This window comes from Carassius auratus, unplaced genomic scaffold (genome assembly GCF_003368295.1).
Source record: "Carassius auratus strain Wakin unplaced genomic scaffold, ASM336829v1 scaf_tig00216437, whole genome shotgun sequence".
Classification (NCBI taxonomy): domain Eukaryota; kingdom Metazoa; phylum Chordata; class Actinopteri; order Cypriniformes; family Cyprinidae; genus Carassius; species Carassius auratus.
The window spans coordinates 251,039-264,066 of NW_020528572.1; the positions used below are offsets into that span (position 1 = coordinate 251,039).

The window sequence follows — 13,028 nt, forward strand, 5'->3', positions numbered from 1 at the left end:
AGCCTCACTTCTTCTGTGACAGGTGTGAGACACTGAAGAGAGAGAGAGTGGTGCAAAACTTTCTGGATTAGATCATCACATTGAAAAGGTATGTCAAGCCTGTGCTTTAATTATAGTTTGAAGTTTACTAGGATGAAAAATGACCTGAACACAGATAAGGTCTAGTGCAGCAATCACAGTTCCATCCATCAAGCTTCAAAGCAGAAGTCACTTTGGATAAACGATCCACACTGAATTAATAAACCTGGATTAAGATTTGCATCTTAAAGTTTTTTAATCGTTCAGTCATGCGCATCACAAAGCTAATAAAACACTCTGGACACAAAACAGTCAGTGTTTCAAGCTTTTTGTCATTTTATTGTCTTGCATTTTAACAAGCGGTTAAAAAGAAAGCTATTAACCTTTTGTTTCATCTCTGCTTTTTCATTTCAAGTCACGTCTGTATAAGTTTTAATGCCCTTCCCATAAATCAACTATAAATCGATTTGGGGATATTTTTAATGCTGCAAAACATATAATCACGCTGGTCCGGGAATGCCAGAAATTATTTGTTATTTTATATTTGACTCTGAATGTAAATGATTCTGGATACCTCTGCTTTAAGTAATTTCCGTGTTCATAACGAATATAACAACGTAAAACCGCGTAGAATATCACACGGATTTCACATAACACAGAGAGAGCGGGAAGTATATCTCATTATCCAGGAGTATTGACACTGTTTTATAATAATTGCGGTTATGCTGAGTCTCTCTGAATCGCCGAGGAGATAAAGTTGGGCGAATATCCCACGAACACGCATACAAACAAGCTTTATATCTTTAGATTGCGCTCAGATCACACATCCACAACTTTACTACACGTTTACTTCGCTTAAACGTGGCTAACATTTTCTTCATGAATCCGCGTCAAATAAGAGACAGGCACAACGAAGTAGTGTGTGTGTATATATAGCTATATATATTAATGGCGTTATCTTTAATACAATTCCCTGTAACACTGATAAAGTTGACAGACTGTTTATTATAGCGGCTACAATTCATTTCTTATTAATCGCCTACGTCAAATTATAACTTATAGTGAACATAGTCTTATTAATTTTTAAACAGATTCCAAAAAAAAAAAAAAAAGCCAATCATTTTGTTAGAAGAAAAACATTCTCTTAAAAACATGCTATTGTTTTAATCCTCTGAAAGGCTAGCCTAGTGGTTAAAACTGGTCCTTGTGTATCAAAGAAATGTTGCTGTTTTATAGAAATACAGAAGTCACAATGTCCTTTATCAAACGAATATAGATCTATTCGTTCAATTATTGCAAGAAAAATGCTCTTCTTCACAGAGATTAGGCTAATGTTGGAATTGTTCACACGGAACTGCGGGTTTCTTAGGCTAGATGACTGTCCAGTTCTTTGAATGAAATTTACATTAACATTTTGGTGTCTTTTGGAGCACTTCTGAATCTGTGGAGCCTACATCGATAGTTGTCCTTTTTAAAGAATTGATTTTTGCATTAATGCGCATTTAGGTAATCCGTTCTGTGTCGTGGTTGTCAGTTTACTTCCTTAGAAACACATATTCAGCATTGTTATTCATTTCAAAACATGGAGAAAAATTACCACATAGGCTATTAGTTCATATGTTAAACCTATGTTAAACTTTTGAAATTACAGGTTACTTATAAACATCTGGAAGAATATACTTAAATGAAAGCCTACTTTTAAACATTCTACTAGATGATCGTAAATCATATTTAGTTTTCTATTTCTTTAACCTGCTGCAGTGCAATTTAAATACCCTGCTGTTCTATTAGAACACATGACGATTCCTGGGATCCTCGAACCAGTTGTGAGGCAAATGCAAATATATAGAGATCCTTTAGTTCTCGTCAGTTACATTTCATAGGCTAATACAAAGAGAGATCGCGAGTAATTTATTCTTTTTAAGTCTTTACCAAAAAAAAACACATTGTCATAAACCACCACAGATGATCTGCATAAGCCTATAAAGGAGCACGTTTGTTCCGCGGGTGTTCACAGATGATCTTTTGGGTCCGTGTGGAGAAAAGTTCGTCTGTGGGCCTGTTTCACAAGAGCAGAATCCTGTAATTGATCAAAGAACAGTCTTTATTAAATGGCAGACATTTAATTTTGCTCTGCAGTGTGAAAACGTTAACAGGACATTTCACATGACCAACATGCTCACTATAAAAAAATAAAAAAAATTAGGCTACCTCGCAGCGTAAAAACTTTGTTATTACTATTATCTAAATAGGCTAACATGTTTCGAACATAAACATTGCAGTATAAAATGTTACCCGAACTTCATTTTACACATTTCTAACTGTAGGTTTATTAACATGAAGGATAGGCTACCTAAAAATTTGACCTCTGGGTTAAAAAAGTTCACTCGCAGTTCAATTTATAATGGTATTTTCCGATTTTTTTCGGTAGCACTGTGCACAAATGTTTATATGCTTACTTAGTTTAAGTTTTAACATCATCTAAAGACCTGATGGGTCAAATTTGGGCCAAGGTCATCTCCAGTAAACTCAACAGGCCCCAGTGCACTGTCAAGGCTGATGGTAGATATTTTTTAATCACCTTTAAAATAGTTTTACAAAAATCTGACTAAATTATTTTGGTAAAATCAATTTGTCTCATCAGTAAAAGGCTTTGTTTGAATATCAACAGCTCTTGATAATTAAACTGTCATGCGGAAATGTGTCTGTGTTCAATATGAGCCAACACTTTTAAGTAGGCTACGGATTTCAAATAGCTAATATCTCAATTGAACCAAGCGGCTGACTTTGTTAAGCTTAATTTCATATCACAATTGGTTATCTAATTGAGTATCTACCGGACTCTTTATTAGCCGTGGAGCGAAGCAGGAAAGCGACAAGCAAAACTCCGTGATGCAACTCTGTTGTAACTGGAGCAATGGTCCGGTTGATTCAGGAGGACACACATACATCACTAGATAAAGTATACAGTTCACTGCAAACTATAGCTACTGTATGCATTCATGCATGTTGGATATACTTATATAAAAGAAAACTCTTTTAATATCTTTGTGGATACAGGCGTTCAGCCTGAACTTTGTGGTTTACAACTGGATCGCCAGCGTGCAATGACAGTCCTGATTAAACATTCAAAAATCTCTATAGGCACGACAAAAATTACTTACGTTGACGAAACATGAATAAATATACTGCAAAAATATCCATACAAACACATATATGCATATACACAGAGACGCACTTGAGAAAGATATCCGTTCTCGCTGTCACTGTGTGAGCTGCTCGAGCTTGTCATTGCAGCGCGTGGAGGAAGACTTGCCTGGCTCCTCGCGCTGCATACACGAGCGAGCGCACAACCTGCCCCGTATGGCTTGAGCTGTACAGTGAGGGGGGACACGTGATCTCATCTGATCCCGTCGATTTTGTTATAGGGTGGAGGGTCTGGGTTTTGTGTACATAAGGTCGTGTGCTTCTTCTCTCTCTCTGTCTCTCTCTCTCTCTCTCTCTCGTAGGCTACTCCAAGTGCCACCGCTCCGCCTCCTCTTTTCGCAACATTGACGCAATGTATAAATGCTGGAACAAAAGGACAACTTCCTTGAAGCTTGGCGTAATTGCAATAATAGAGATAGAGAAGGGCTTTAGTGACATACTGATAGGTCCGGCATTCTCCCGGAATATCTTTCCCAGCGCTTCGTTTGCTCGACGTACACGTAAAACGGATTTGCACTTTCCAGGTTATTCCAGTAAGTATCATAAACCAGCCTTTTCTTTCCCATATCCAGTCTCTCCAGCTCCGCTCGCGCTCCCCTGCTTCACAAGAGGAAATGTGACGGAGCGAAGCTTTGTTGTTTAGTTGCCATTACAGCGCGTTTCCAGTATTGGCTGTGCGATTTAAATGTTTGGGGACGAAAGTTGCCGTGTTGTTTACGATGCATTATCGCGCTTATCTGAAATTCACATAGGCTGTGTTTCAACGGAGGTGGTAAACAGCCACAGTCACATAGTTATCATTAGGTCTGTAAAGAAAGGGGCTAGTTTTTGAATGCATGTTTATTTGTGTTTCGACAAAAGGCGATGGATGCGCTCTAGCTCGCGCGGGGGAAATTGAAGTAGCCTAGAAGTCGCCAAACGTCAATGACACTTCCCACGATTAATTCATTTCGTGCAATTGTAAAGGTTGAATAGAGCGGCTCGAGCGCGTATCCATCATCGAGCACAAAAAAGCTGTAGTGAATGCCAAGCAGAGAAGTGCCGGGTTTTATTATGTTCATCTACACTAAAGATGCATTACGCTTCCATTCCGCCGCTCCAAAATTATACAAGGATATGTCGTGTCTCTCAAAACCAATATATTCTCACATGTTGCTCATTTTCACTGCTGAGTATGAACAGGCGCGTTTTATTTCCGCGACCAAGCGGTGCCTGCGCTATTGCTGTCAATGCCGATCCGATACTTTGCGAACAAAGGACCGGGGGAGAATTTCGTGAGGTGGAGGACGACAGTAAAAGAACGGGTAGAGTGTTTACAATAATAACAGGATAGTCGTGACGTAGAATGATCGACAGCGCTCTCAGCCAGAGCAGAAACTTCTGAGGCATCAACAACATTCTAAATTTGGACAGGGGTTACATCATCGAAGTTAAAGCTGCTGGGGGGCGGGACTTCCGGTTAGATTTGAGTTCGTACCGCTGAAGCGGCTGCTCTTTCTGTTGCCTTTGTATCTGTCCGTCGCTACACAGTCGCCTCCCTTTTTTCACTGCCACAAGCAGAGTAATGCTAAACATTTTGAACGGTTGCTGTGCTGGACGAATGAAAATGTTTCGGGGTGCTTGTAAATGGCTTGTTATAACGGCGTGGATGTATTGTGTGGACCAAGCTCACCCCATTCAAACGTTACCATGACCCAAGCCAGCTTAAAATAAGTAATAAACTCGTATATTATGACTTTAGCTATCCAAAGAGGGCGTTTGTATTGGACTTTGCATTATCTGTCAAAACGTGTTGTTTTTTGGCTGGTGCTTTTCATAAAATCCCATAATGATAGATAGTGGTATGCCATAAATTAGACAGGGTTGATGAAATACCATGTAATGACTTGCTACAAAGTCAAGACAGTTCACTATCACATGAAATTCCTACATATAATCTTTGAATGAATATCATTCGTAGGTCATAATTAATAAACGTTGTTAAGTTTTCTGAAATTGTATTGCCATTTCAACCCATTGTATGGTATATATAAATAGAATTCATTTATCTATTATGATTGGTGCAAAATGTAATGGCTATAAAGCCAGAAGAGAAATTTCAGATAAAGTGTGTTTGCGTGAAATTACTTGTTTGCTTTACTAACAGGTTCTGTGAGGTGATGTCAGATCTTACTGGAAAAAAACTGACCTATTTTAACCTGTTTTGTGTTCATATTTTGAGTGGTTTCTATATTCTATAAAACGTTTAATTAGAAAGTTTTTTGTATTTTTTTGTATTGTAAAGCCATGAGATCAGAGACCATTCACTTAAAGATCTCTCCCGCTTTGGGTCACTAATAAATGAAGTTAAACCAAACAAACCAGCATGAGTCAGTGGCTGTGCCTTGTTAGGCCGGCCCACTTAACAGGGGTCAAAGGTTGCTGTTGTATTCTCAGACTTGACTTGCAGGCATCTATTGGCTTTTGATGGATGTTGTTACTTAAGTGTGCTCTGGCCTCTGTAAAAGTGGGGGCTGTCCCCTCACATGCTCCCATCCCCTCCCTCATACTAAAGAGATCACAGGGGTGCAGCTGCTTCAGACAGCTCTGGGGTGGGGTGGGGTGGGGGTCCGAGACCCTTCAATGAGAGAACAAAACCTTTTCATAAACACACACACTCAAGTTCACCCCTTACAACTGCCCCTATTTTCACACCCTGACCAAAAAAAAAAAAAAAAGGTTTGAAAAGTGGAGTGTGCACAGAGTGCACTGTGTGCACAGCAAATGTATTTGTCCTCATTAGAACACAGCAAGTTCCTTAAATGTTAGAATCATGAATTTGAATAAACGGAAAGGCTTGTTTTCCTTTCTGTATTTTTTTCTGCATTTTGTAGCTTGACTTCTTCTTTCAAATTTATCAGAAATATTACATATGTATGAGTAAGCCAGTGGGTCAGGGGTTTTAATGTAATGCAAGAGTCAGAATAATCAGATACTGGATACAATAAAACACAAAATTTCTACTATCAGTGATCCAGCCATTGTAGTCTGCCTCAACCTTGTTTGCTGACTCAGCAAATTTTCAGCCTTTTTTTTTTTTTTTTTACTCTGGTGTCCTCTTCGACTCCATCAAATTGCAAATTGCAAAACAGAACCACACATCTGTTTAAAGAGAAGACAGATATATGCTTCTCACACCAACAGGAAACTCAAATAACAAGTTAATCAAATAAACATTCTGTATTATTTCATTGAGTGTATTGAATGTAATTTGCAGCCCTGCAGTATGTCTATTTCAGGAGTTGTTTAGGGTGAAATATGAAGGCAGAAAGTTTGATTCAGCAATTCAAGCTATGAATGGAGTGTGTGTTAAAGTTCTGTAGCAACCTCTTGTTTGTCACACTTGCATTATGAGGTGATACACAACCTATGACAGAAATGTGAAATTAGTCAGTAATGATTTAGCTTGCTGTATAAAAAAGTGCTTTAAATATATGGCTGTATTTATTGCTGGTATGTTTTCCAAGTGAAAAAGCTCTATGTATCTTACAGTTTAAGGAACTTTAAAATTGTGCATTTGGCTATTCATATATGAATACTTCATGTATTTGACTGTAATTCATGCTGTATTAGCGTAACATCTTTTAATATAGCTATTACACAGCCCAGTAATATTTATATGCAATCTAGCAATAACACAGTTGAGGTCCACGATAAGGTAGATTTGGACATCTCTGTAAAATGTGGATTATTAATATATTCAGATCATTAAACAAGCTTTTGTGAAACTTCAGATAAAACATGTAGCTAACATTATCAGTAGTACACATCTAGCTATTAGCAGCAAGGTGCCATAGGTGTAATGTATATTCAGTCATCTTATTAGAGCCTTGATACTGCTGCATGTGAATGTTAGTTAGTAATAAATCACCCAAACTACAAGAAATGGGGTAACTCTTGTGCTGGTATCTTCTACTACAGAGTATATGTGTGTGGATAAGTGGGCAGCATTCAGATTCGGGCTTTCAAGTGTGTCACAAAGCAGTTGCCGAGGAAAAACCAGGTCATATCTCCCTCTCTTTCTGAGCAGAATGGATATTTAACAACACCACTGAGACTGAACTATCAGTTTGCATAGGGCGTATACAGAGGAACACCTTACATAAGTTTCTCTATAGGGAGCTGGCAGGGAAGTACTCGATGAAATAGCTTAAATGACAAGCATCAGATAGCCAAGGGCTACTTTTTATTTTTCGAGGCTTCTTATGTACTTATCTGTCTCGATTTGGGTGCTTCTCCTCAATAGGCTGATGCACAGGATTCTTCCCCTCTATGCACGTCTTTAAAAGTGCAGTTTCACATAATAAAATAATGTTTTGCTTTGCTTTGACGGTGATGATAATAAAATGTCCCTTACAGTAAAATCTATCTATCTCCCACCTTCAAAACCGCTCTCCAAGTCCATGTTCCCGGCATGCACACGCGAGCTGGGGGCGGCTCTTACAGATTTGAATGAGGAGAGTCACTTTAGGCGCCATTTTCGAGTGAGCGGTGATAACATCAACACTGAGCGCGCGCACAGAGGGACAGCGCGCGCGACGCTTCGTCTAAAAAAAATAACACTTATTGTTTGAATGCGGGACAAACGGCACGAGCGGACCGCGTTTAGAGAGTAAAATCGCCTGCGATCTAGTGTCGACGAGCACAGAAGTGACCAATACGAGCCGATTGTGAAGTCGAAGGAGAAAAGGGGGCTATCGCTCAGCTGCGTACTATGTGGAAAACCTGCGATTTTTAAAAAATAATATATAAAAATAACGCTCGATGATGGGAAAAATATAGAAAAATTCTGGAAAATAGCAGAGGGTCTTAGGATTGGGATTCAGCTCGGCGGTGGAGAAGATTGTGTTATTTTGGTGTTTTTTGACGTCGCTTTTTGAGCGGGAGTAACGGACGAGCTGCTGCGCAGATACACGCAGTTCAGTCCGAGTCTGTGACGAATCACACTCTGAACCTAGATTAGAGAGGACACATCAGCCTTTTTAACCGGTAAGATCTTTCAAACTGTTTATTCATCGAGCGTGACATAAAAAGGTGACTTTGTTATTTATATATATATATTTTTTAGAAGACCACATCGTCGTGAAACTGTCTTGAAACGTGTTGTTTTTTAGGGTAACGTTATATACTTTGCGCCATTTTATAAGTCCAAGCACGGAAGCCTATGCTGATTTAAAAAAAGTTATTTATTTATTTATTTATTATTATTATTGTGACCTGACGCCGTTATAATGTGAAGCTCTTGATTGAGACGTCACAATATAATAACTAGATTGAATGGACAACTGTGGTGTTTATGTGGCTTGTTAAAAATGTACAAGATGAGGTAGAGTCTTGTGCTGACTTATGCTACTAACTACTTGGATATGAAAAAAAGACATCAAGTGTATTTGTAAGTTGGAAAAATAGTAAAATGGAGTAGTTTTTCTGCATCTAGAGCAGGGAGGGCATAAGACGCATCTGGTCTGCAGGAGAAAGGGAGATCATTCTTGCTTTTTAGATTTTTTTTTTGGGGGGGGTGTAAATTGGAGTTCAGCATTATGGTTGTAAGCAGGGCAGTTTCACCTTATAATGCAATTCTGTGAATTTAAGCACGAGTTTTCCTTATATTATTCTCAAAATAAAGACCAGTCTTTATTCTGTCCTGTCCTTCAATACATATCTGTATTTTTAAGTCAATTACTTGTTACCTTTATTATTAGTTTCCAGTAGAACCACTTAAATTTTTTTTCAGCTTCTCTGATGAGTGTCAGAGGCCATGTTTCCATTTTTGAAACAATAAGTAACTTTTGGTGCGGTTTTTGTACTCAACTGGATGGAAAAGTAAGCCTTGAACTACTGTGGGGGTGGAATTGAAAATGCAGGCCTGTTGAGAAAAAGCCTATGTCAGTTGCAAAATTGCTGAGGTGTGTGTTCCTCTCCTCACATTCGGTCTGTGTGTGTATTGGGTGTCTCATGGAGGGCGTGCCGCACCTGGAGATTCAAATGAGCCAAAATTATGCTCTTGACTTTTTTCCTGCATGCTTTATGATATTGATCAATCTTGATACAGTTATGGCATAGGCAAACAAGTCATTATTAACAAATATAACATAAAGTATACAAGAGATAATTGTTTTGAATGCATTTTTGAAATCACACAGGCCTTTACCAAAAAACACTATTGGCATTATTGTTCCACAGATTGCTTTCTGAAGCTGTTTTTTTAAACCAAACAGCTATAGACACTTTAGTCAAAAGTGTAAGAATATAGTGAAAGTTGTCCAAGCACTCTGTAACTATTTTTGAGGCCATTTGTGACTTTAATCAGAGTCCGAGTTGACATTTTTTGGTTATCTCTACATTGTGTCAGAAGGACAACATTGTCTTTCGAGTGGATTTTTCTTCACTCGTTGCAATGTATTGCAATTTACATTAATTATTGAAAATAATTAATAGTTCTGAAAAGTTTTAAAAAGAAACATTGATCATTTAAGCAGTTAGCTATCATTTTTTTATGTAAAGCAGTGTTAATATATGAATGTTTTAATGTAGGCTTAGTCATTACACTGTAGTATAAGGGCTCGATCACCTAGCACAAACATATATGTGTGTGTGTGTGTATTAAATAAAAATAGTGGGCAGAAATCATTAGAATTCCTTATATCTGTTAGTATCTGCACATAATTATATAATTATGATTACTGTGTCAAAACTATATAACATTATAATATGTTGTTGCAGTGGATTTATTGTAAAACCAGTTAATAGTTACTAAGTAAAGTTGGCTGCTCATGTATTCAACACACTGTACACACACACATTCACTCAAAACGTTAATTTATAAAAAATGAACCTAGAAATGACAGTCGAACATAATCTTCTAATATAAAGTGATAGTAATATTTTAACAGTGTAATGCGGCTTCCATTCAGCTAGAAAAAGATTATCAGGAATGTATAAAACAGATATTGTCATGGAGACATGCCTCAGTTACTGCTTGTCCAGCCACAACAACAACAACTATTCTTTCACAACTGAATACTGAGCCTGTATGAATCCACCCAGTCTCTTCATTCACGTCTTAGACAAACAAATAAATATTAATAATAATAATAAAAAAAATATAACTTACACATTTCGCACAGATATTTTATTGCCACATTTGTAGCTTGTCGTGTGAGGATTAAAAATGTATTTTTTCCCCCCTGTGTGTGTGTGCATGAGTGTATTTATAATTTCATGTCACTGTGTAATTGTGGTCATGAGGTGATCCCTCACTGGTCTATTGTGAATGAGCTGGACTTTATGACAATGACCCACTTAAACCACTTTACATTGAGTTTGTCTTTAGGTTAGGACTAAAGGTTACAGCATTATCCATGGCTTGTGTTTCTTTGATAGGATCCACTCAAGACGTTGGCTGATGTGAGTTAAAGTGCGACGGGTAATGACAAAAGCATGCCAACATTACCTAAATGAATGCACATTCTCAGACAGCCGCTCAATTTAAAATAGTAGTGTGTTTCGTTTTATTTTTACAAGCGGAACAGAGTTTGGCACCATCTCATATTTAATTAGAAAATTTACAGACATTAGATAATAAGGTATTCAATAATTAGAGTTGATTTCTCAAAAGAAAAAAAAATAACATTCCACACAATCTCTTTAGCACCTTTGAATCCCTGATTTGAATTTGAATTTTGCCTTCACTAGTATAAAAAAATTTCCCCAAGGCTAGAGATTGTATTTGATATTATTATAAGTCATTTTATTAAGAGCTCGTTGTTACTTTTTATTAACAGCGTTATATTTTGTAAAACGCTCATCAGCCCTTTCAAGGTCCAGCTGCATTATTTTCACCCACTTGCAACAAATTTGCTACAAAGAAGAAACTCGCTAAATATCTCTCTAACCTTTGATCTTAGTGAGCGTTAGCTTGTACTCTCGTGTCTCTGTGGCCGTGACATATTAGTCACAATCATGAAAGTTCATAATGACTTGTACGAGCTCATGATGTGTATTGCAAATGTCTTTTTCACAATTATAACATCGTTGTAACCTCTTGGCCCAAATATAGATAGAATTCCTCAAATATATATATTTTACAGTTGTAGTGTGTGTCATGTACATCACAGACCACTGATTCTTTGGTCCCTGTCATATGCCCAATGTTTCATACCATTTTTCCCTTATGTTAATGGTTATGTAATATTGCATTTGACTCAGAACCCATCCCACACTATATGAAAAACTCTGTAGGTGCATCTATAAAGATCTTATCTTTATGATTGATTTCTAATCATTATTTGTTCCTCTTAATTTGGATGCTTTGAAAAAAAAAATATGTATATAAAAATGTGGAACAGCTTTGTCTGCTGGCGTCCACTCAAATGGAGGTACATATTTCCATTAGTTTTTTAAACCTTAGCTCTAAAATGATGCCCCATGTTCTACACCTCAAATATAATTTAGTATACTGTATAAGAAAGGTGCTATCACCAGTTCTATTATTCATGTAGATTCTGAGTTTCACATTGTCTAATACTTTGGTTTTTAAGTACCATATTGACTTCAAAGGGATCCCATTGTCATTGTTTTTGGTAGCAGCAGCTCCTGTACATAATATAACAGGCCTGTACTGTTCTAGCTCATTTTTATATCAGTTTCTCTTTGCTTTAAACATAATTGTAAACATTGTATAGTGACTTTTTGAAGTAAATGCGATAGCAGAACTGGTCCCAGAATGAGTGTGAGGTTTCTGTTGTATTTCCCCCCCTCTTTGTGTTAGCTCATTTCAGCGTGCCTCTTGCCACAAAGTTAAAGAAGGGCCTCTAGGATTCAATGTATTTGGTTGATGTAGATTCAAGTAGTAGCAGCTTGAAGTGAAAATAAGAAGAGTCACTTGGCTGTTTATTATCATGAAACCTGAATGTCAGTAACATTTGAGGCGGGGGCTTTTGATTTCATAACTTCACTTGCTAGTAGTAAACCGATCAGTATGAAACATGATTTTCGGGCCTAACCTAGGCCTCAGTTTTGCATGCGCGTGCGTGTGTGTGTGTGTGTGTGTATGTTTGTTTGCCCAGCAAGATCAGAGGACTCGATTCTTGGTGGGTGTGTATCTGTGCGTGTCCTTTTGTAAATGATCATTTAGATGCGAAACACAGAAATGAAAATCTCGATCTGAGTGTCAATTACAAAGCTATCTGCAAAGAGGAACACAGCACCAGTCGAGCTCTCTGAAGCCAAACTTGTGCTGCCAGGGGCTGCCCCTATCTGACGTTACCAAGGCAAATGCACTTGTTATGGGACTGGTGCTGTTGTCAAGGTATTAGGCTCGTGTAACCCCCCTTCCTCGCAGTTAAAGTGCTTGATGTGTTTTTTGCGATGGTAGTTCATACAATATGAAATAACTTGTATATTGTGTTTTTACTGTGATGTTTTATGTACAAAGCAATATATTAATCTGAAGCATGTAAAGCACACTTTTTAAAGAAATACAAATGAACATAATAAAAAAAATACAGTTGTGCTAATTAAAAATATGAAATACAGTGCCTTTTTTAAAAATGACAAAATAATAAAATAGTAACGTCTTATAAATTGTGTATTTAAATGTAAATTGTGAAATAAAAATATTTAGTTCATAAATATAGCATCCCCGTTTGGATATTTACAGTGTAGCTCCAAGTTTCCAGTTCTTTGTTTTAAAATGTATTAACAAATATTTTTTTACAAATATTATTTAGTGTTTATGTAATTATGAATGATGTTGCATTAAA

At 37.3% G+C, this 13,028-nt stretch overlaps 1 long non-coding RNA gene across 1 annotated transcript; it reads right to left on the reverse strand.

The window, feature by feature from the left end:
- Positions 1-332: 332 nt before the first annotated feature.
- LOC113098219 (uncharacterized) lies at positions 333-3,378 on the reverse strand. The gene is made up of 2 exons (XR_003288967.1): positions 3,257-3,378; positions 333-2,098 (listed from the first exon to the last, which is right to left on the reverse strand). It is a non-coding gene; the product is annotated as an uncharacterized LOC113098219 (long non-coding RNA).
- Positions 3,379-13,028: the final 9,650 nt, after the last annotated feature.